We start from the raw sequence: 22214 nt of genomic DNA, 5'->3' as shown, positions 1-22214 counted from the left end.
CTGCTTTAATTGTTGAAGTCAGCAGAGTTGTGCTGTCCCCCAGCCACGGACACCCACGTTCCCGAGGCTTTACTCGTTCACTGTCTCTCCATGTTTACAGCAAAGTGCATTTATAGCAAATTAACATCTCTGGGGGTGGTTAAAAGGTGATCACTAATGGAAATCTGAGCTCCTTCCACTCTGTCAAACCCAGCCGCGTTTGCCTCCTAATAAATTGGCATCTCTGCTGAGAAGGCCCGTGTCTAACTGCCTGTGTGAGAAAAAGACCAATTGCTGACATTTTCCGCTGTTTTCCCTTCCTTTGACATTTCATTAAGGAGAAAATAACACCAGCAACTACAAATGTGCTCTCATTGACATTTGTTGGCCGTAACGTGGTGAGTTGCCCTGATTAAGTGAGTAGCTGAGGAGCAGGACATTCCCTGTCTCCAGGATCAGAGTCCTCCCACGGCCCTGCAGAGTCTCAGAAGATCCTGAGCTGCTCCCCCCAGCTCAGGAATCACCTCAGCTCACCCCACTACCACGAGGCTGAGCTGTAACCAACCCAGACCTCAGCCCCTGTCAGTAAATCTAATTTATATGCGTGCTTAGGACTTCAATTACCACAGTCGTTAACAATTTGTTAATGAGTCAATTAACATGCTTTGGGATCTATGGAGAAAGGGCATTATAAATATGATAACATCAAATATTGCAGAAATAAGTATCTGACTGTACCAGGACTGGGCCAGGAGCTGCTGTTGGTTGCAGGGTGTGTGTTCCCTGCCCGGTCACAGTGGTTGTGGTGTCACACAGCAAGGGGCTCTCTGGAGATGGGACCAGCTCCAGCATCACCCTGATGCCAGGATGCCCAGGATTGGTGCTGGTCATAAAGCAGCACCAGGCTGGAGGGGGGAAACCAAGTTTGACACAAAACACTCATTTTACCAGCAGCCAAGTGGGTGCTGTGAACCCCAGTGTGGGGCTGTGCTTCTGTCCTCAATTTTTCCCACATAATAGGAAGGGGTTTGAGCATCCTTGGGAAGGCTGGAGCTGTATCCAGGCCTGAACCAGGAGTCTCCTCTCTCAGATATTCAGTCACTCCTTCCCAGATCCCTGTTCCTGCGGATCTGGATCCTCTCCCTGCTCCATACAAACCCCAAGAGCAAAGCCCCAGCTGCCCCCCCCTGTACAGCCCCCCCCACACAGAGGGGCAGCAGGTGGGCCCACCCCAGTGATGCCAAATGATCACACTGATTACCATCCCTGGTGCTAAAATGATCCTCCCCTGCTCCCCCGAAACACCACGGCCTGAATTTTCTATTTTTTGTGACCTCTCTTGTACCACACTCGTGTTTCTCTCCCACCCCACAGCCCAGCTGCTTTTGCCTGGATCACGGACACAGCCTGGCTGTGCAGGCTGAGCTGATGGAAAACAGGCCCAGGGCAACGAGCAGGAGCAACTTAATTACAATCAAAGCCTGTCAGCCTGGTCAGTGTGTCCCATCAGCTGCAGGGAAACTGGAGCTGGGGTGGCCAGCACAGCATCGTCCTGCTCCCAGGGATGCTCAGTGCCAGACTCTACAGATAATGGGGCAGATCATCTCCTAATCCTTAGCAATTAAAGCCTGGCTTAAACTTGAAAGCATAAGATTTAATGTCTCTTAAAATTTCTTATATTAATTAGCCTGGATCTGCAGACTCTTGGGTACCAAGAAGTAAATCTCACTCTTTTTTTTTTGGAGATCTACACACTTTTTGGTCTGAACAACGTCCTGCAGAGGAAATCCCACAGCACAGCTGCTTTCTATGGCCAGCACCAGTCTTCAAAAATCTGATGCCAAAGGAGCTGTGGTGTTTTGCCCTGGCAGCAAATTGTAAATGAGGCAGGAGCTCACGAGAAAAACAACCTCCCTCCCTGCTCTGCTGCTGGTGGAGGCAGGAGGTGCCTTGTACACCCTGTCACTGAGCCACAGCCCCTTCCTCCGAGGGAAGAAAGGCTCTTGTGACCAGAGGAAACACAACTGAGGGGCTGAGTGTGACGGGAGGGATGAGGGATGGAAAATCCACATCAGCATTGCTGCCATCCAGGGAAATTAGAAGCTGTGCTTGTTCCCAGTGTGTGTTTGTGGTTTGTTTCCCTGCAGAGTCGCTTTCCCTCCCTCTGCAAACACACGTCTGCACACCCAGCACGCTGCTCCCTGCTCCCTGGGCTGAGCTGGGATGCTGGGCAGCAATCCTGACCCAGCAGGCAGTGGCTGGGGGAGCAGATATCCTGGGAATCCCTTCCAGCTCCACCTCACGGGTGGCTGGGAGCAGTCTCAGGAGAGGCTGGAGCGGTCCCTTCCCATCCAGGCGGGCGCATCTCCAGGCTCCCACACTGCACACCCACCCTCCCAGGGGACACCTGCCCGTGGGAGCTCCCCCAGAATGTGGCAGATGGCAGCTGAAGTGCCAAGGGATTGAGCACAGCCCCAGTGAGGGCAACTGGGGATGGACAAAGGGCTCTGGTGCCCACCCCAGCCCGGCTGGGCACAGCAGGATGTGTCGGCGTTTGGGATAAGCCCCAGTCACACGTAGGGGCCACCAGCACATGGGGCAGGAGGGGCTGCCCAGCACCCCCCCCAGCTGCAGCCCCTCTGACCTCTCAGGTGTTGAGCTGCTGCACAGATCAGAGCTGGCATCAGGCACTCAGAGGCTTTGGCTCAAAAACACCGAGAGGCTGCAGTGGCTGTGGCGCCGCACGAGGATTTGGCTCGTTATTTTGCTGCCTGGGAGTTGGAGGTCTGGTTGGAGCTAATTATCCACACCCCCCTCTGCAGTGAAGGAGAAAGTGTCATCTCCAGAGGGTGAGCCAAACCTTGGATGGGAGTAACACTCCTCAGAGGGGTCTCTGCCTTCTCCTGTGGACTCTGCACATCACATTTTGCTTCTTGCCCAAAGCAGGGAGGGGCACCCCAGGAGTCTCCCACCACCTCCTCACCCCTTCTGTTCCTCACACTTAGTTTGGCCTCAGTGATTTGCCAAATGAGCAGCTAATTCATGAATAGTTTAGTGCCCCAGGAAGTGTTGTGTTTCCTGGGGAGTTTATTATTCTCCAAAAAGATGGAGAGGAAGAGTTATTCCTCATGTGACTTCTCCAGTGGCTTCACCAGCTCCAAAGCTTTTAGGAGGCTAAACCACAGGGTACAAACTCTCCTGGCACACACCAAGGATGTAGCTGAGAGTGAAAGTTAACTTGCCTTGATTGGAATTAATTTTCCGATTAATTGGAAAACTGAAGGGTACTCTTTGAGGGGTTTAGTAATTTATTTGGGTTAATTCTGCTTTTTATCACAAGGAATTCAACCCTCCTCTAAGGCTTGTGTTAAACTGGATTAGCTTTACTGACTGTGCTGGAGCTTCCAGATTGACACCAGCATAACTTGTTATATAATGCAGCCAAGATAAAAATACAGCAGGTTAAAATATCAACTGTTAGAGGAAATAATAACTGGAGCACCCACACATTTAATGCATTCTGAAGAAATAGGTAGAGAAATCACGGCACTGTAACGCACAGTGCTCTGGGCAGCTTTTATCAGAGGGTATCAAGGCACATCACAAATCATTACTTATTTAAGCCTTGTCACATGCTGGTCACAGAGAGAACAATCCTGGGGCAGGGCACGAACCCAGGAAGCATCAGCAGAGACAAGGAAATGCTTGAACCAAAGAGGTTTCCAATGGGAAATGCAGTTTCAGCGTAATGGAAACTTTTTGGAGCACATTGGTGTCGAGAAAGTTTTCGGCAGAACAATTTCAAAGCAGTTCAGCATCCAAATGGGACCTTCTGGGAGAGGGGCTGGGGGGTTTATTTCAGTGCAAGTTTTACTGTGTCACGTGTACACCCCTTGTAAATAGTTGTGACTGACCTTTGCTAAATGTTTCTTCTCAGTCTGGTGTTTCTGAGCCTGGTCCAAGAATTTAATTCCATAAACTGCAGGAAGCTGCTGTGAGTTTTCAACTTGATCTGGGAAAATAAACATCCTTTGCAGTATCAGGCTGCCCCTTGCAGCTTCAATAAATGCTCCTTCCTAAACCTTCCTCGGCTTCTGTGTCACTCACAGCACCTCTCTGTGCCCTGAGCAGGAAAGGTCACTTGCTTCCACTCTGGAATTCAATTCAGTTAAATCTGAGATCCTGTTCCCAGAATCTTGCACGCATTTGCTGCTGTCAGCCCTAAAACTGCTGTTCTCAAGGCCCTGATCCAACACCCTGATCTCTTCACAGACAAGTGGATCAGGGTCTGCAGAGGAAGAGGGAAGAAGGGACGGTGCATGGGACACATTCCTGGAAAACAGATCCATCAGTCACGGGGTGTTTGTGCCCACGATCAAATCCAAACCACACTGATCAAATCCAAACCACACTGCCTTCTCCCCCTGGGAGGGGGTTTCCTTCTCATTCCCTGATGGACCCATGGCTTCTGTGTGCTGGGATTCCAGTTCAACTCTGTCAGAGGAAAAGCCCAGGGCTCCCAGCGCTCCCGCCTGCACCGGGAAGAGCATCCCGGGATGGTCTCCCAGCACCAGGTGCTCGTTTCTTCAGCCCACCAGAGTTTTGAGGGGTTAAAGGCTGCCCAGCGTGACTTGAGTTCTCACCAGCACGTGGTGACAGGTTAAAATTGGGCACCTGGAGCTGCCACGGCCCCCAAACGTGCCCCTGTGCCAGCACTGCCCCTCACCAAACCCACCACAGCACCTTGTGCTGCAGCTCCTGAGCTGCTGCAGATGACACGTCCCTGCCTCGGGGTGTCACATCCATCAGCAGGACAGGGACACCCGACAGGCTGATTTTAATCCACCAGCACATGTCTACCAGGGACCTCTGCGAGGCCAACATAAATCAGCAGAGTTCTGGGGAAGGGAGAGTGATGCTGTGCTGATTTACAGCTGCTGAAAGCATCTCCTGGTCCTGGGAGCTGGTGACATCTCCCTGCAATCAGCAGCGAGGCTGATTTTGGCCTTGCCACGGAGACAACCTTTGTGATGGTGTGATTAAAGAGAGAAAGGGCTCAGCAGAGAGACAGGACAGAAGACAGGGATATATTTCCATCTCTGCCCCTTACCTGCAAGGTGATCTTGCTCTTGTCACTTGAACTGCTCATTTTGCTTCCACCTGTCAAGGCTGTGGTTGTGACACACCAGGAGCAGGTTTCCAGGTCAGGCTGAGCCAAAGCATCAGACCCATTTCCCCATGCACTCAAGGTTCACTCAGGGTTTCAGTGACTTCTGGGAGAGAGAAAAAGACAACAGTCATTTCAGAACGGTCTTTTCTCAGGGCTGTTTCAGCTTTTTAAACCTTTTAAATTATTCACCAGGAGCAAAACAAAACAAAACGTTCTGGTTCGAGACAACTCTTTTGAAATGTTCTGCTTGGAAAAAAAAAAAAAAAGAAGAAGCATCCAAAAAACTCATCTCTGCACTGACATTCCCCCCTCCTCCTTTCCAGCTGAAATTTCTCCCCCTGTTCAACCCAAAGGGTGGAGGACATTTGCAGGGACATCCTGGACTGCTGGGATTTTGGGCTGCTCGTGCTCTAATCCCCCAAAGTGTCAATGTGTTTTGAAAGAGTTGAATATTGTGAGATGAAAAACAGTGAATTTGTGTTGCAGGAGTGGTTTAGACACGTAACACCCCCTGCTCATACCCCCCCCATCCAAACAACCCTCTGAGACTGCACTGGGCCCAGCATCCTTCCCTTTCAGAGGCAATTTTTCCCCTTAAAAACAGTCCCACTGCTGAGGTGAGAATTTTTTTTGGAAAGAGCCTGCAAAATCCATCTCTTGATTTTCATGTGTTTCCTTTGAAAAAGGTTTCATCCTCTTCCCATCCCCTAAAGGAAGCTCCTGGCAGATTCTCCATCCCTCTCCTCTCACATCCTTGGCTGCTGTGGCAGCCCTGAGCAACATTTCCCTGTCAGAAGAGAGCAGATGTGGATGAGGGAATTTATAACACAGATGCCAAGGGAGTTAATTCGACCTGTGTGAAAAGCCATGACCTCCCTGTGTAATATCACCACTCAGCTCAATTTAATGTGTTCTTAATTCTAACCATTTTTCAGTTTTTTCCTTGAGAAAACCCTCTGTTTTGCCTGTTGTCCCTGCCCAGCAGTGCTGTCTCCTCTCTCCTGTTACATTACTGCATTTGTGATGCTGTTTCTCTCTTTGTAAGCTTTTTTTTTGTTTGTTTGTTTTGCAGGGCCCTTCTCACTCAGCTGTTTCCACCCAGGCAGCTCCAAACCCTCCAGCGCCGCATCACCGGGGTCAGATTTTGCTGTGGCTGGTGTTGCTTTACATTCAGGTTGTACCAGAATATCAAATTTAAGGTGCAGGCAGGAGCAAAACCATCGGGGCCGTGCAGACGTAAAACAACAGATGGGCAGGGCCCTGCTGTTCTGGTTGGGCAGATTTTGAAGCTAATAATAATTGTAAACATCTCTCTCCATCGTGTTTAATCCTTATAATCTCCTTACCCTCCAGCCCAGATTGTTGTTTCCTTTGTGTGCTGAGATGGTTCCTTGTAGCTGGGGCATCTCTGCCATGCTGGGGAGGTTCAACCAACCATCCAGGCAAAGAACTTCCTTGGGGATTTCTTTCCCAACACAGCATCCTTCCCATGAAGCAGAGGCAGGCAGGGCTGTGGCAAGTGAAGGATGCCAGCAAGCTAAAATAGGAAGTAAACATTTCATGTTGAGCACATCCAGAGAACAGGGGTCACATTTTATTCCTGGTTTTGCTCTGGATGTGCTTTAAGCTCTTGGAATGGCCTGTTCATACAAGCCCTGGAGTTTTTACACACAGCCCCTGGGGTTATGTTATCAGATTACAAGTCTCCCTTTCCATTAAAACATGAGGTTTCTGGATTTTTGTGGTTGAAAATATGAAGAGCAGAAGTTCAAAAACCCAGACAGCAAGCAGAGAAATTTGACTTTTTTTTTTTTTTTTAATCTTTAGACTCGGGGGAGGAGCTGACTCCGGGGTTTTGAGCTTTTAAATAGTAATCCTGGAATCTGCTCACGTGGCTGAGGAGCCCTCCCAGGGCTGAGTGCTCAGGTCTCAGCTGACCACAGAGGGTAGGGCAGGCACTGACCACTCTAAAAATTACTCACTGAATCCTGTTCTGGAAGTCTTGGCCTTTGGTGGCTTCTCTTTTTTTTTTTTTTCTCCCACTATTGCAAAGCAAAATAATGTTCTCGTTTTGAAGCAGTTTGAGGTGGCTGTGTGAGGGTGCAGCACTCAGGGGTGATGAGGAGCCTCATCCTCTCTTCTCTCACCCTCAAGCAGAGCCAGTGATGGGAGGCAGCTCCATGGACTTCCCCAACAACAAATCCACCCACTCCACACCCAAAGCACAGCGTCACAGGAGCAGCAGCTTGACCAAAAGAGGCTCTGCAACCTGGGAGACAAAGATCACATCCAGTTCCTGAAAGATGAAGCTGGATAAATTCAACTCAGAATAGACTGAGGTTTTCAGGAATGAGGGTAATTGGCCATTGGAGCAATTTATCAAGAACTGGGTTGGATCCCCCAGCAGTGGAAATATTTAAGCTGAGCCTGGGTGTCTTGCTGAAAGGGAGAATTAAGTCCTGTGGCTTCTGCTGTTCAGGAATTCAGAGTGGCAATCCCAGCCTCCTCCCGTGACCTTTTATTCACTGGTCTGGCTGCACACTGGGTTTCAGGTTGTTCCAGGCCAGGTGTGTCCTGAATCCATCCTCCTTTTCCTGCAGCTGCTGGTCTCCTGACTGTGTGTCAGAGCTACACATCCACCCATGCCCCTGAACTGCTCCTCCAAGTGCTGCTGGTACCCCCATCATCCTTAAATCTGTGCCTCAGATAGTGCTGATTCATCCTCTGCCTCAGTCCTGGGCATCAATCTGCTCCTGTTTGTACTGAATCCTTTGGAAATCCATGTGCTGTGAGCCCTGCTAGGAGCTAACAACAAACCAGATTATGGGCATTGATAATTCCATGTTAATAACTTAAAAGGAGGAAGAGAACTGTCCTCGGGCAAAGAGAGATGTTACAATAACCATCTCCCCGAGGCAGGGATTGAGTTTCTCACGAGCATCTTTGGCACAGGGAGAGGTCCCTGCTCTGCCTCTGCCATCACAATGATCCAGCTGGATACTCCAGGCCTTTTCCTTCAGCACTGGGATCAACAGGAGCTTTACTAACCCCAGAGGAAGCCAGACTGGTTCCCTCTGCTGCTTTTAGCTCTGCCACCACACTAAGGCAGCAGCCACCCTGTGAGTCCCATCCCGGGGCTGAGCCTGGTCCCTGCAGCCCTGGGGGATTTGCCACCCTGGGACAGGTCCTGGAGACCCCAGGCCCAGTTATCCAGGGACTGCCTCTCCATGGGATGTCCCTTCCTGTGGGGAAGGGGGGATCTCCCACGTGGGGAGCAGTTTGGGGCAGTGGCTGCCTGTGTTAAGCCCTGCTGCTATTCCTGGTGCTGTTTCCAGGACAGACAATAATAATCTCACACGACAAGTGCGTGACCAACCCCAACAACAGACCTGGGGGTTGAGCTGGGACTGGCTCGTGCCAAATGCTGGCTCAGGCTGCCCGACTGGGATGTTCAGGGATGCAGCAGAGCACGAGAGAACAGAGATGGACGAATGTGCACCCTCTGGCCCTGTCCCCCCACCCAAAAAAACCCCAGTTCCCTTCTGCTGCCTCTCTTCTGGGAAGCCCCTCCGGCAGCTTCAGCCCGATTGCGTGTTCCTGATCCACCAAAAGCAGATTATTTTTGCTGTACCATATGCAAAAGCTGCCTGCGTGTTTACAAAAGTCCATTATTTCCTCTTACAAGCTCCAGCTCCCCCTTCCCACCCTCCCTCCCCGGTTCCAGCTTTGCCGAGCAGGAAAATAAAAGAACAAGGAGTAGATACCTGGAAAACAAACAAACACAAGGTGAGAGCCAAGGGAGAGGGAAGGAGATGTCAGTCCCATGGCAACGAGAGGTTTCGATTAATCACGTGGAAGTTGGGATGTGGTGGGATGTGCAGGGAATGCACTTGGCTGGGGGCTGGTGGCAGGTCCTCGGCTGTGTGTGCAGCCAAGAGGCTCCAGCTGGAGAGGAGAGAACTGGTGTGGAGCTGTGCCCTGGCTCTGCCCACCAGCTCTGGGTTGCAGGTGGTCACTGGCCACCCTTCAGCCCCAAAATATTTGACTACCTGAGGTGCTGCTGGGAACCAGTCCCTCAGCTGGAGCAGGACAGGAGCGTTCACCCCACAGCTGCAGTGGCCAAGGTGCTGAGCACAAGTCACACCCTGTGTGACCCCCAGACAGTGGAGAAACCCCCAAAATCGTGCAGCCACACTGGGAGATTCCCCTGCTGACCCTGGGGATGGGGGTCTGGGTGGGTTTTCCATCCAGGAGGAGGGAGCTCCTTTTGCTGCTGCTGCATGGAAATCAAAGCAAGTCCCGCTGTCCCAGGGGAGAACATCTTTACTCTTCAATCAGCGTTCTGAAGGAAGCCTGAGCTGCTCAGCAGGTGACAGGAGTGCCTGACTCCCTTTTGCCAACATCCCACAGCGTTTGGTTGTTTCCAGAGGTGGCATTTCCCTTTGCCAGGGGGTGCAGGTCAGGCTGTGCATCTCCCTCCGGGCTGTAACCGCTCCCCTCCCCGGCCTGCCTGGGAAGGGATCATCAAATATTGATTATTCTCAGCACTCTCTTGCCCTCCAGACATTTAGCAGCTCACTCTTCCTGCCATCAAGCTCCTGAGCAAATCCTTGCTGGGTGAATGGCAGTGCAGGGACAGGTGACTCGGTGAATCCAAGAACAGGAAGGTCTGGGTGGTTTAATTTTAATGAGGCAAGAAATCCAGCAGCTGAGAGGGTTGCAGGGGCTTGGACAGCTGAGTGTGGGTGGGTGGTGCAGGATCCACAGACCAGCAAATTACCTCTTGTGCTTGAAAGTGGGACCAGATGAAGAGCTGCCTCACATATTCTTTACTATAAGGGTGGGGAGGACCTGGCACAGGTTTGCCATCCCTGGAAGTGTTCAAAACCAGGCTGGATGTGGCTTGGAGCAACCTGGGCTAGTGGAAGGTGTCCCTGCCCACGGCATTGGATGGAACAGGATGGGATTTAAGGTCCCTCCCAACCCAACCCAAACCACTCCACGGTTCTGTGATTCACAGGGGTGAATCTCCAGCTGCAAGAGGAACTTCATGTCCTCAGCAATCAGGGAAGGGGCTGTGCAGACCCCCCTGTATGACAGCCCTGGGGTCTCTGCTGAGGGCCAGCCTACGAGCAGTCTCTTGGAGCTGTGCTTCTCCAGCCTCTCCTCCCGCTTTGGGAGTGACTGTATCCCCTTCCTCATGGCTTCCCTGGAGCACTGAGCAGCTGCCTGTGCAGACAGGAGCACTGAAGGGACTTGTCCTGGCCTGCCAGGCACCAGCACAGACCTCCTGGATCACATCACTTGCTCTTGCCCTGGGGCGTTTCTGCCTTCCCGGCTGATTTCCCCAGACCCGCCCTCAGTCAGTGGGTAAATCCTCATGGAAGTCAGGCTAATCCCTTCAGGAGAGCCCAGCTTTGGTGGAAAACTTTGCTGAGGTGCAAAGCAGCCCTCCCTGAGCCATCTTTGCAGCCAAGTGCCTGAATCTCTCCAGCTTGTGGGTCCTGATGCAGCTTCTTCTTCTCCTCCCCACCCTGCAGTCCTGCTGCTGAACAGCAGCACCGTCTCCCTGGGGAATTTTGGAGAATCCCAGAGTGGAGACAAAGGGAGAGGAGAATGAAAGTATTGCTGCAAAACAGTCTCAGGAAAAAGAGGTCAAAACACCTGCAAAGGAGACAACAAGTGGCTTTGCTTCCTCTCTCAGCCCTGAAAACTGCTGTGTAAGAACTGCCTTTATTTGGGAATGCAATTGTGTGATGGGTCCCCGTGGGGCTTTGAAAGCTCGTGGCTTGGCTACAAGCAGGAGCATCAACAGAGGCTGCTGGGGTTCCCAGCTGGATGGGAAACATGTTTATTCCTGCCAAGGCATTTTCTTCGTGCTCTCTGCATTAATCTTGTGGGAAGTGGCAGCGGGACCAGGAGAGTTCAGTGGCAAATCCACGGTTGGGGGTTTCTTCCCACTCCAGCCCCGCTCCTGGGCCGTGCAGTTTTTCATCTGCAAATCCTCTGATGCTGCTGCCAAAGGGAAACCCAAAATTCATGGCTGTAAGGGAGCTGCAGTGGCAGAGAAGTTGTTCTGTGTGTGACTGCAGCGAGGGGCTGTGGCGGGCTCTGAGCTCTCCCCCTGCTCCATCAGCAGCTCGGAAGCACTTCTGTGCTGCCTGGAGGAGCCAAGAGTTCTCCTGGCAGAGGTGTAGAGGTGTTCACCACCCATTCCTCCCCTGAGGGGCAGAGCTGAAAGCAGGACCAGGACATGCAGCACAGCCCAGGGTGAGCAGGACTGGGCACAGCACGGGGACAGCTCCCAGAAGAGGCACCAGCAGGGAGCAAGTGCTTGTTCAAGCCCTTTTTAGCAGCACTTCAGGTGCTTCCCAGCACTTCCCAGCTGTGTTTGTAGCAGCTGGTTCTACCTGGCTGGGCAGGACAAACCCCTGCACATCTGCTGCCACTTGATGCTCCTCTGGAAACATCCCCCTCAGTCGCTTTAGGAATTGAACACAATAAAATTGAAGGAAGAGGAAGGCTGTAAGAGATGGGAAAGGGACCAGGCAGCAGCCCTTGATTAGGTTTGTAGCTGCCTGCAGTGCTGCAGGTGTGCTGCAGGAGGCACAGAGCCTGCCCCAAAACACTCCCATCTAATCCTTACATGTGATCATGACTAATAAATGATGAAGTGATGAAGAAAAGACATTAAAAAGATGAGGAAAGACCAAAGGAGGCAGCAATAACCCCGACGACGCGCTCAGCTCTGATCCAAGCTCCTTTTGACAATTCAATTATAACATGATACTAATTACTGAGTTGATGGCATTGAGTGCCAAGGCAGAAGGGCACTGCAAGAAAGGGATATTGACAGGGGAAGGTGGCAGCAGCAGCACTTCTCACCCAGAGAGATGCCAAACCGCATCAAGGGAGCCCTGAAAAGGAGCCAAGATCCGGGGTGGAGTGTGCAGGGAGCTGTAAGGCTGGATGACAGCTCGGAGCTGGAACGGGAACGACTGTGATGGTTGTCTCAAACACAGGCTGATGGTGCACAGGCAGAAGGCAATTAACCAGGAGAGCTTTGGGATCCAGGCTGACGTGGATGTTTCTCTGCTGTCAGCCCTTTTAAACCTGCATTTGCGCTTCTCCTTTCCAGTCTGGTGCTCCCGACTGAGCACATTCACCACGCTGGGGTCAGGGACCAAACCCAGACCTCTGACGTGATGGAAAAGAGCCGAGGAGCTTGTCCTTAATCTGAGAAAAACCACTGAAGGGTTAAAGCCTCTCCACTGTGCCTCAAGTCCCATTGCTCACTGCAACATGCATAACAGTGCCTTCCCTGGAAACAGGGTCACCAACACGCTCACTTTCACTAATTCCATATTTAAAACACGGCTTCTCAATCAAAGAGATGCTATTACTCACAAAGCAGCTTAAATTGTCCCTTAGATTTAAATACAGCCTGTTGCATAAAACATCTTTTTTATCAAATTCACTTAGGGCTGACAAGTGCTCCCCCCCCATCCTTTAATAACATCCTGAGCTTCCCAGAGCCCTTAAGTGCATTCCTTTGGGAAACAAATACCCTTAAGGGCATCTTTTTGTCGTTGTTCCTTTTCTCCACTTGCTGAGGAGGGATTGTGGTGAGAAACCTGAGCTGCTATTGCATCATGTCCTGGCTCTCCTGTGCAATTCCAGGTGGGTAGAGCCTGCCGGGCTTGGAGAAACATCCTCAGCTGCTGCGAGGAGCATGAGAAGGGATATTGGGATTCTCCTCCAGCCCAGCATCATCCCACTGAGAAACTCATGCTCTGGTTGTGTCTGGTGTGAGCAAGGAGGGATTTAGAGCATTGTCATGGCCAGGACAGACCTTCTTCCTCAAGGATGCTCTTGCCACTGGCACAAACCACGACAGCCCCAGTTGCCCATCCCATTCCTGGCACAGGAGCATCCAACCCAGCCACTGTGGCTCTGCCAGTGCTGTGCTACTTATTTACCCCAGGTGTTGTGCTCTTTCACAGAGCAAGAGGCACAAAGCTTTGAGGTGGGTTGGGGAATCATTTGGGAATCAGCTGAGTGTAGCACTCTACCACTTCAAGAAGAATCAAAAGGAGAAATAAGGCTAATTTTATCAAATTTTATAGGGAGAACAGGATGGAGGCAGTGTTACCTTGTGGTTAGTGCACTGGGCTGGCATTTGGGGGAAATTTGGTTTATTTTGGCTTGTGCAGATGGGCTCTGTGGATGAGTAATGATGGTCCTCTGAGTTTTACCTTCTCCATCTGCCAAATGAAGAGAACAAGACAAATGAGCTGATGAAGAGCACTGTGTAAGAGAGACCTTATGTGGTTAATTAACCACAAGAGTGGCAAGAGTTCAAGGTACAGACTTCCATGACATTTTCTCTCAGGCCACAGCAGTCTCCTCACTGCACGTTGGAGGGCTGGGTCAGTCAGCTCAGGGCTGGAGCTGCTTCCCACGTGGATCATCCATCCCTGCACCCAGCCCAGCCTGGCTCTGTGAACAGGCTTGATTACAGCACCACGGGCACTGCCAGCAACAGAGGACCAGACAGAAAAAGCATTGACTACCCAGGCTGTTAAAAACTGCTCACTGCTGGCACAGCAAACTTGAACAGCATCCGGACACGGAGCTGGACTTCTCGGCAGCTGCTGCGCAGGAAGGTTGGAGATGGAAGGGGTAGGAAACACAAAAACAGTTTTTAAATGCAAATGAAAGGAGGCTTTTTTTAAAAAGACAAAAAACAGCCCCAAACCGAACCAAACAAACACAAACCTCAACTCATTATTTTTAAAAATTCCATCAGAAGCGTAGTGGAAAAATCTGTTTTGTCTGCTCTGTAGTTAAACAGCTCCCAGCTTGTCATTAGCTGCTGGAACTTGGTTTATCAGAAGAACTGTGCATCTGTAGAACAATTGTTTTCAGATTAACACCCACAGGCTCACTGCCAGGCAGTTGTGCTCTCCATCAGTTTTTGACCATCTGTGTGCCCTTTGGGGTTTTCCCACTCCCTTTCCCGACATTTGCTCTCTAGGATTAGGAGGTTGCCGCCTTCATCACTCTGGAAGAGAGGTTTTCACCCCAGAGCCTCCAAGCCCGGCTGCCAAAGCAGTAAAATTGCTTGTGAAGGGCTGCTGGGAGCTTTTAAATCTCCCTGCAGTGGAGGGGGGGTGAGGATGCACCTCTGCAGGATGTGACCACGGGAAACCAGCACCGCCTGCCTTGCACTAAACTTGGGATTGGATTTGGGAATGAAGCAGAAAGGGAGTGTGAACAGACCCTGGAGAGGGAAGCTGAGTGATGGGAAGGGGAAGATCTGGGGTCTGAGAGGAGGAGGATGATCTGATGGTCTGTGGAGCTGGAGCCAAGCAGGTTTCAGGTGGTCTCTCCAGAGCCCCGTGGCTGTTTCAGGTATCAGACATCTGATCATCACCTCTTGAAGAGGATTCAGGTGGGCAGAGTTCCAGCAATATTCCCTCACTCCTGCATGGTCCTGCTGCCTCATGGCAGTGCATTCTGTGATTCTACTTGCCAGGCATAGACCAGGCAACCAAGAACACTGTGAGACTCAACTGTGAACCCTCTTACCACCTACTCCAGCCCTTTCCAGAGGGAAAACCAGTGTCCTCAACTGCAAGGCTTTGATCAGTCCTGCAAAGACAAAAGCTTTTTGTGGTCGTGGTGAGAAAACCCAGCAAATTCCCGTCTTATTGCACTTGGGAGGAATTCCTGCCATTACTTTAACCTTGCTGTGTTTTAACTTAAAATATTGCTGTGGTGGTCAGACTTGATGATCTTGGAGATCTTTCCCAGCCTTAATGGTTCTGTAACTCTGATTGTCCTTTGTGTTGGTATCATATGTTAGCCAGAGGTTGCTGATGAGGGTTAGCATTGAGCTGTGACAAATTCCTCTCTTTGGGATGTGAGTCCCAGTTTTTTGGTCCTGTAGCTCAGGATTGCAGCTGCAACCATGTGAACCAGCAGTTTCACTGCAAACTGCTCATTTCTTGAAATGAATAGTGGGCCTTGTGTTGCTTGGGATAAAAAAAAAAATAGTCCAAAAATCTCTCTCTCCTCCAAATATTCATTATCTTAGCAGTGCCAGGGACTCCTTGAAACCATCTCACCAACAGCCCAGGCACTGATGCAAACAAAGCTTGTTCACTGTGAGCAGTGTCACAGCTCTCTTTTGGGTGGAGGCTCAGGCTTGGCAGGGCCAAACCTTTGAGAAATCAATTTTATATTTTATTTTTTTTCCCCTTACAAAGAGAATTTCAAAGTCTCTGTGTGTCTTCCTCTGGTTTCTGGCACGTCCAGTAACTCTATTTAAGTGCATATTTTTCAAACACAGGGTGGGTTGGAGTATTCCTTGTTAGTCCAAGAGAGATTTTAAGGCCGGTCATGGATGTTGGAGTAGCCTCTCTCCAGGTTTGGGTGAAAACCACAGGGACACAATCCCCTTTGTGCCTGTAGCCTGCAGGTGGGATATCTGAGGGCAGACAAGTCAACATGTGGCTACAGCTGATTATTCCTTTAGATTTACTGGCTACATGCTCTAAAAACTACAAGTTTTGCAAGTCAGGCAACAAAAGGTTCATTAAAATGAAGTGGGTTAGAAGGTCACCTTTTGCTTTGCATAGATGATTGAAAGGGGCAGGGAGAACTCAGCTTCCAGGCATTTATTATTGTCGTTTTTCTCTGCTCTCCAACAATTTAAATTTTTGCATTCATTAAACCAGCATTACCAATTCTCCACATTACTGCTTGCCCACTTCCTCTCTCACGTAAGAGCTCGATTTATTCCAGTCAAATCCTCAGAGACAGTTTCCTGTGTCCCCTCTTTAATGTTTAACTCTTCTCCTGGTACACCCCAAACCTCCCAAGGACCAGGGGTCACCAGACTCGCTGCCCTGTGGATCCCCAGCCCTTCCACCTCGGGATGGGGAAGGAACAGCCTATTCCCTGATCTCCAGCCTGTGCTTTCCTTTGCCTCCTGGATTAGCTTCTCCACCTGCAGCCCCCTGTGCCCTTTCTCCATGGCTCAGGCATGAAGTTGGGCTCTCAGCTGTAATAAAGGGGCATCAAGTTTGGCACAGCCCATAAACACGGCCCCATCTCCCCTCCACTGGGATATTTTCCCACTGTCTGTTTTGGAAAAGAAGGGAAATTGTGTTTGGAACATTGAAAGCATCTTAAAAATGAGGTGACATTGTCGCTGCTGGTGCTTCCATGGCAACCTGCATTTGTTTCTCAGAGCTGTTTCATAATAATTAATACAGCCCTTCCATTCACGTGGCCCCTGCTCAGAGTACATGGACCAGCCCCCACGGCTGCTTTCCTGGGTCACATGAAATATTTATACCAAAGAATCAGTAGAAAGAACTTTTCTGGCATGTTCTGGTCACTGGGACAAAGCAGTGACACACAGACCATCTGACCAGCCCTCTGCAGGAAGGGATTTGCTGACAGCAGCTGGGCAGAGCCCGCCAGGACATCCCTCCCACACGATTCCAGGGCAGGACACCCCTCCCACGCGATTCCAGGGCAGCCAGAGAGCCCCATCCCGCTGATCACACCAGGCTGGAACAAGGCAGGGCTTGTTACACACTCCCAGGAGTGAATCCAGGGCTCTTCTTCATGCCCTGGCAAACACGAGCTTCCCGGCCTTGCCAGGCTGTGCTGACACGCCTGGACGAGGCCAAAAGAGTGGGGATTTGGGGAACTGCACCAGCAAAATCCTCAGGCATGGAGTAACTGGCATATCTGGCATTCCCTCCGTGCCGCAGGCTCCGGGGGTGTTCGGCTGCACGTGGGAGGGCACGGGGGAAACGTGGAGCAGAAATGTGGTCACCCACCACAGCAGCTGAAAAGGCAGATCTGAGCAGAGCCTGCGCAGCCTCAGGGCTGTGATCCTGCCACATTCCACGTGGGAAGGAGCAGGGTCTCAGCTGGCAGCACCTGGATGGGGATTTAAATGACTCCAGTAAGAGGTCTCTCCCTTTCACCACCCTAATTTACGCTCGCTGTCGATCACTTAATGTTCCCCATTTCCAGAGGAAATTCAGGTGCACAAGCTGTGGCTTGGAAATCCAGAGGTGCTGTTCCACGGGAGCCAAGGGGGTTTGCTGCTCCAGCAACTCCAGCCTTTCAGGGGATCCATAAAACCCAGTGCTTGGACCCAATATAGCTATCAAATATCCAATGGCACTTCCACAGGAACGGGAGGAGGGTTGAGCCCCAGGGTCCTGGCTGAACTCCAGTTTAGATAATTATGTTCTGCCAACCTCCATTCTTTCTGCAGCTTCAATTGGATACGGGAGTTGGAGGCTTTTCTCTGCCGAGATGTATTTCTGGCTCTTTTTCCTGCTGACTAGACTCTTAAAATAAAAATAATAATAAAAAAAACAACACAACCAAACCCCCAAATCCCCCCATCTCCCTGTGAAGCCTGTCTTGCAGCCCACCAGCATCAATCTGGGAAGAAACTAAACATCATCCAAGGCTCTGAAAGGCACTCACAGGTGAGGTCTGTGTCACTCTCTGTCACTTGGTGGCCACATCCTCCTGTGAACAAGAGGCTCTGCCCACAGGCACGTGACAAACACTGACCCACTCCACAGCTGAAGTGCTGACACTCTTCTCCGGGCACTGTGAAGATCCACAAGTGTCAGACACTTCCCGAAGAGCCTGGCACAGCAGATGTGCAAGCCAAGAACTCTGCTCCTCCTCGTTGACCTCCCTTCTGCCGAGCAAAACGCTGGAATGGGGAATATTAAGTGATCAACAGCGAGCATAAATTAGGGTAGTGAAAGGGAGAGACCTCTTGCTGGAGCTGTGCCCTGGTGTCATTTAAACAGGCTTGAGAAAGGCTTAATTGCAGGCTCTGGCAGAGTGCACAGGCTGCTTCACCCCCTGCTCGTGTCGCCACAGCTACGAGCAGGAACTGCCCCAGCTCCTGGAGCCACAGTGACATTCTCTGCCCAGCACTGCTGGTGCAGCCGAAACATTCCCATGTCCCTGGGAATTACAGTGAAAAGAGGGCTGATAAGTCTCAACTGGCTGAACACACAAGCCCCTCCAGTCCCAGACAGTGCACGTTTGTTCTCTCGCTGCCGTGGCTCCTGTTGTTGGGACCTGTCCGGAGGTTTCCCGCTGTACTTCCCTGCCCTGGGAGCACGTGCAGCTTGGATTGGGCTCAATTCCCCTTTCATGGGCTGGTTTGAGGCTGCAAAGCAAAGGGCCAAAATCCCAGGAGACAGAACTGTTCCTCTGAGCCTGCCTGTGAACGTCTGAGGGGGTGATGGAGAGACCCCCGAGCTGCCACAATTGCACGGACAGTCCGTGAAGTGCGAGAGCTTCACAGGATGAAAAGGTCGGAATTATTTCAGTTCTCTCCCACCTGATGATTTGCCACGATCCTTTAGCAGGCTGACAGGGCTTCTCCTGGTGCCTCGTGTCACAGGAGACATCTCATCCTTTTCCTCCCGGGAAACAATGCTCTCAGATCAGGCACTTCCAAAGCCTTTGTCAGTTCTGAAAGATAAAGCAGCAGCTTTTATTTCTTTATGTCATCAACAACCCTTTCCGGCTGTTTTTACACAATGCCTGCCGTGTTTACTGTAAAGAACATTCTTGTGTTGTGTCCCTTGTTTCACTCGAGGTGCAGCTGCACCAAAGAGCCTTTGGCTGCTCCCCTCCTTTTTATTTCTGAATCTTCACCTCTGCCAGAGGCTCACCTCTTGATATTCCCCTCTCCAGGCTTCCCTTTGCAAAACACACAAGTCTCATCCCTCTGATGAAGCAACGAACTGGGGAGTGTCCACAGGGACTTGCAACATTATTAATGCCTAAACCCCAGCAGCTACACGCGAGGCTTTCCTCAAAGAGGGTTTTGTTTTAATTTGTAAAGTTAAACATCCGTTCCCCTAACAACTACAGGACTTGGCAAAGCTGTGACAACGCCCTTCCTACGAGGCTCTCGAGGGTTTTATGTTATCATCTTCATTTTAAATGGAAAAAAAAAAACAACTTCAAAGCAAAGACAGGTTAAATGCTTTGCCTGAAACCACGAGGAGAGTGAGTGGCAGGGCTGGGAGAAGCTGAGGTCTCTCCCCACCCTCAGTACTACAAAACGTCATTTCAGGAAAATCACGGTGTTAACCCAGATTCTTGCTGCCCTTTCCAATTAACTTTTAGTAGAGGAAAACAGTGAAAATGCAGGATTCAGCATGGAAACCCCTCCATGGGCTCTGGCAGCCTGCAGTTTGCTTGTCCCCACAAGAGGCTGGAGCAGAAAGGCTCAGCCTCAGACCTGGGATTGGGAGAGAAGCTCCTTTTCCAGCTGGAGCACTGGGATGCCCATCTCTGGTGGGGAAGGTGCCTGTTGGTGCCATTCAGCCCAATTACACCCGAATATTGCACACAGGCAGAGGTTTGGGGATGACACCTCCCACCCCAGCCCCACTGCAGGGTGAGTTTTGGCAGCACAGATAAAAGTTAAGACATTTCTGCCTCATTTCAGCACAGATTATGGACATAAACCCAGCATCTCCCCCTTTCCTCTGCTCCTCTGCCACGTCATAACTGAGCTCTCAGGAAGCTGTGGCAGTGCAGTAAAAACCCCCACAAACCACGCCGAGCTGAAGGCTCAGCTCCAGGCGGGGCTGCAGGATGAGGTGCCCATTGCACAGAAACAGATGTAATTTCTCCCATTTAATTAAAAACTGTGACCTTTGGGGTTGCAACTGTCCTATGGCAGAGCAGCTCTTCCTCCAAGCTCGTTGTTTGGGCTGCTCAGGTGGAGTGCAGTGGAGAGCACCAGTGCATATCATGAAGAGAAGGTAATTGTGCTTTCACCTGCTATTACAGAGACAGGTTTTCTACTCGGGCTTGCAGATGACCTTCTCCAATCAAACATTAACTTTGCAGCAAACAATCATTAGGGAGCATTTGCTGGCTTTAATAATTAACGCTTTTATTAATCCACTGACTCCACTTCAAGCAACAGGTCTCTCCAGGATTAATTCTGTTGTCATTTAGAGGAGAAAGAAATGAATACCATTTCAAGGCAGGGAAGGAAGAAGGTATTTAGATTCCACTGCACTTGCTGAAGGTACTGGATCTGCTCCTGGAACTGTAATTATGCAGCTTATTAACTGCCAAACATAAGGCTAAGTAATTTTCAAAGCCTGGGCTTCGAGAAATAGTATTACTGGCAGCCGAGCAATCCAAAATGCAATCAAGAAAAGGCTACAAACTTTCAACAGCCTGAAACTCCATCAGCTGCTCATTGGCTGCAAAAAAACAAGGGAGATGAAGAGGTCCAGCCAGGAAAATGAACTCCTTTAAACAAGGGAGCAGCTTCTCCGAGGAGCCAGGCAGTGAGTGGAGGGAGCTGTTCATCTTCAGAGCTCTGCTGCCTAGAAAAGCCCACCTGGGAGGGAATAACTTCTACCTGTCAAGCAAGATATCTCAGCTCGCTGGTTGTTTTGGCTTGTGGGACTTCGTAGCTGTGCTGAGAGCCCCAGGAATTAAAAAAGAATTAAAAAAAAAAAAAAAGAATGCCAGAGGGACCCCAAAACATGCTGCTGCTGGGTTGCCAGGGATGATTTCGACTCTCTGGCCAACAGCTCTTTTAAGTGCTGTGACAGAACAAATAAAGTTGCTGTTTCACAAGCTCATTAGAGACTCGAGCAGATCAGCCACTCAAGCTGGGAAGAGCTCAGTGGTGTTTGTTACCCTTTCTTTTTTATGCTCCCTGGGATCATCAGCTGTTTCAGGGCAGGCACAAGTGAAGCACAGAGAAATTGAAAAGCAAACTCTGCTGAGGGCAGGAGGGAATCAATAAGCGTTGGTTCATGTAACACCTATTAAACATCAGTGCTGAGAAAAACGAGGAGGAAGTGCTGAGAAAACCCTCCTGTTTAATCCTTCCCCCTCCTGTTTCTCCCCAGATCCTTTTCTATGGAGCGAGAGGCATTTTCCAGTTTAAAAAAACCCTTTTTTTTATATTTTTGGAGCAAGTCCCAGTGCCAGGGCTGGGAGCAGAACCCAGCCTTGCCCAGGGCTTTGCAGAGCTCAGCTTGAACCACCAGCCAGTGCTGCCTTTGGAGGGCTGAGGTACCTGTGGGCTGATTGAACAGGCTCCCTCTCCAGTGAATAACTCTTGCCTTTGTGTTTGACCACTTGAGGATCATTTTGACTTTCTGAGTATTGGTTCCACTTAGCAGCACAGCACGAGGATCAGGCTGTTAGTGCATTATTTGGGGCTGTAAATGGAGTAAAACTCCTGTTTTCAAGTCCTCCAGCCTCTCCCCCATCAAGGCCTGAGCTGGTCCTGCTGCTCTCCATCGTGTTACTACACTTCAATCCTTTTTTTTCTTTCAGCTGTGGTAAGTCAAAAACAAATTAAAAAGACAGGGATCAGAAGGTACCAGAGTGTTTTATTTAAAATATGCATAATTTAAGCATTCCTTTTATTGTTACTAACGTTTTGCTGCTGTGGGTGAGATATGACACAGGAGGAAGCCAAATATTTTACAAAATATCTGCCAGAGAAATTCCTACCTGTGAACTATTCCTGTATGTCAGAGCCCCCTCAGAAACACTGAACATTTTAATGATTCTCCAAACTTTTAAAGCAGCAATAAACATGGAGTGAGCTTTCAAATATTTCCCTGAGAAGCCAAGAAACAAAAAAATCCCATTTTACAGATGGGTAAGCAAGTGGAGAGAAGTTAAATGGTTTCCTGCAGGACACACACTCATCACGAGGAAGGTGGTATTAAAGTTACAACAACCCTGTTTTTTTGGCATCATTCAGAATTGTCCTCGACCCTCCACAGCCCAATGTACAAAATCAAGTTCTTGGAGCAAATCAGAGCAGATCAAATGCCTCAAAGGCAGAGCACACGTGGCCAGGCTGCTGCCTGACAGGGGACAAAGTTAATTTGTTGTCAGCCAGGCCTTTTTTTTTGTTTTGACAGGTACAACTTGGTTTGTTTTAAATAGGCTTTAGCACAAAGTAATTGTACAAACACTTTCAGCACCTGCAGGCCTGGGG

At 50.2% G+C, this 22214-nt stretch overlaps 1 long non-coding RNA gene across 2 annotated transcripts; it reads right to left on the bottom strand.

The window, feature by feature from the left end:
• Window positions 1-3334: 3334 nt before the first annotated feature.
• Window positions 3335-19982, bottom strand: LOC113978804. 2 transcript variants are annotated; one of them, XR_003537655.1, is made up of 5 exons: window positions 19883-19982; window positions 13302-13413; window positions 6496-6686; window positions 5090-5252; window positions 3335-4267 (listed from the first exon to the last, which is right to left on the bottom strand). It is a non-coding gene; the product is annotated as an uncharacterized LOC113978804 (long non-coding RNA). The 2 variants fall into 2 exon arrangements; XR_003537654.1 differs by lacking the exons at window positions 13302-13413; window positions 19883-19982 and having other exon boundaries at window positions 6496-8656.
• Window positions 19983-22214: the final 2232 nt, after the last annotated feature.

The sequence above is a fragment of the Neopelma chrysocephalum genome, unplaced genomic scaffold, assembly GCF_003984885.1.
Source record: "Neopelma chrysocephalum unplaced genomic scaffold, ASM398488v2 Primary Assembly neopelma1_361, whole genome shotgun sequence".
In the NCBI taxonomy this organism is placed as follows: Eukaryota; Metazoa; Chordata; class Aves; order Passeriformes; family Pipridae; genus Neopelma; species Neopelma chrysocephalum.
This window is presented reverse-complemented; position numbering and strand designations above follow the sequence as displayed.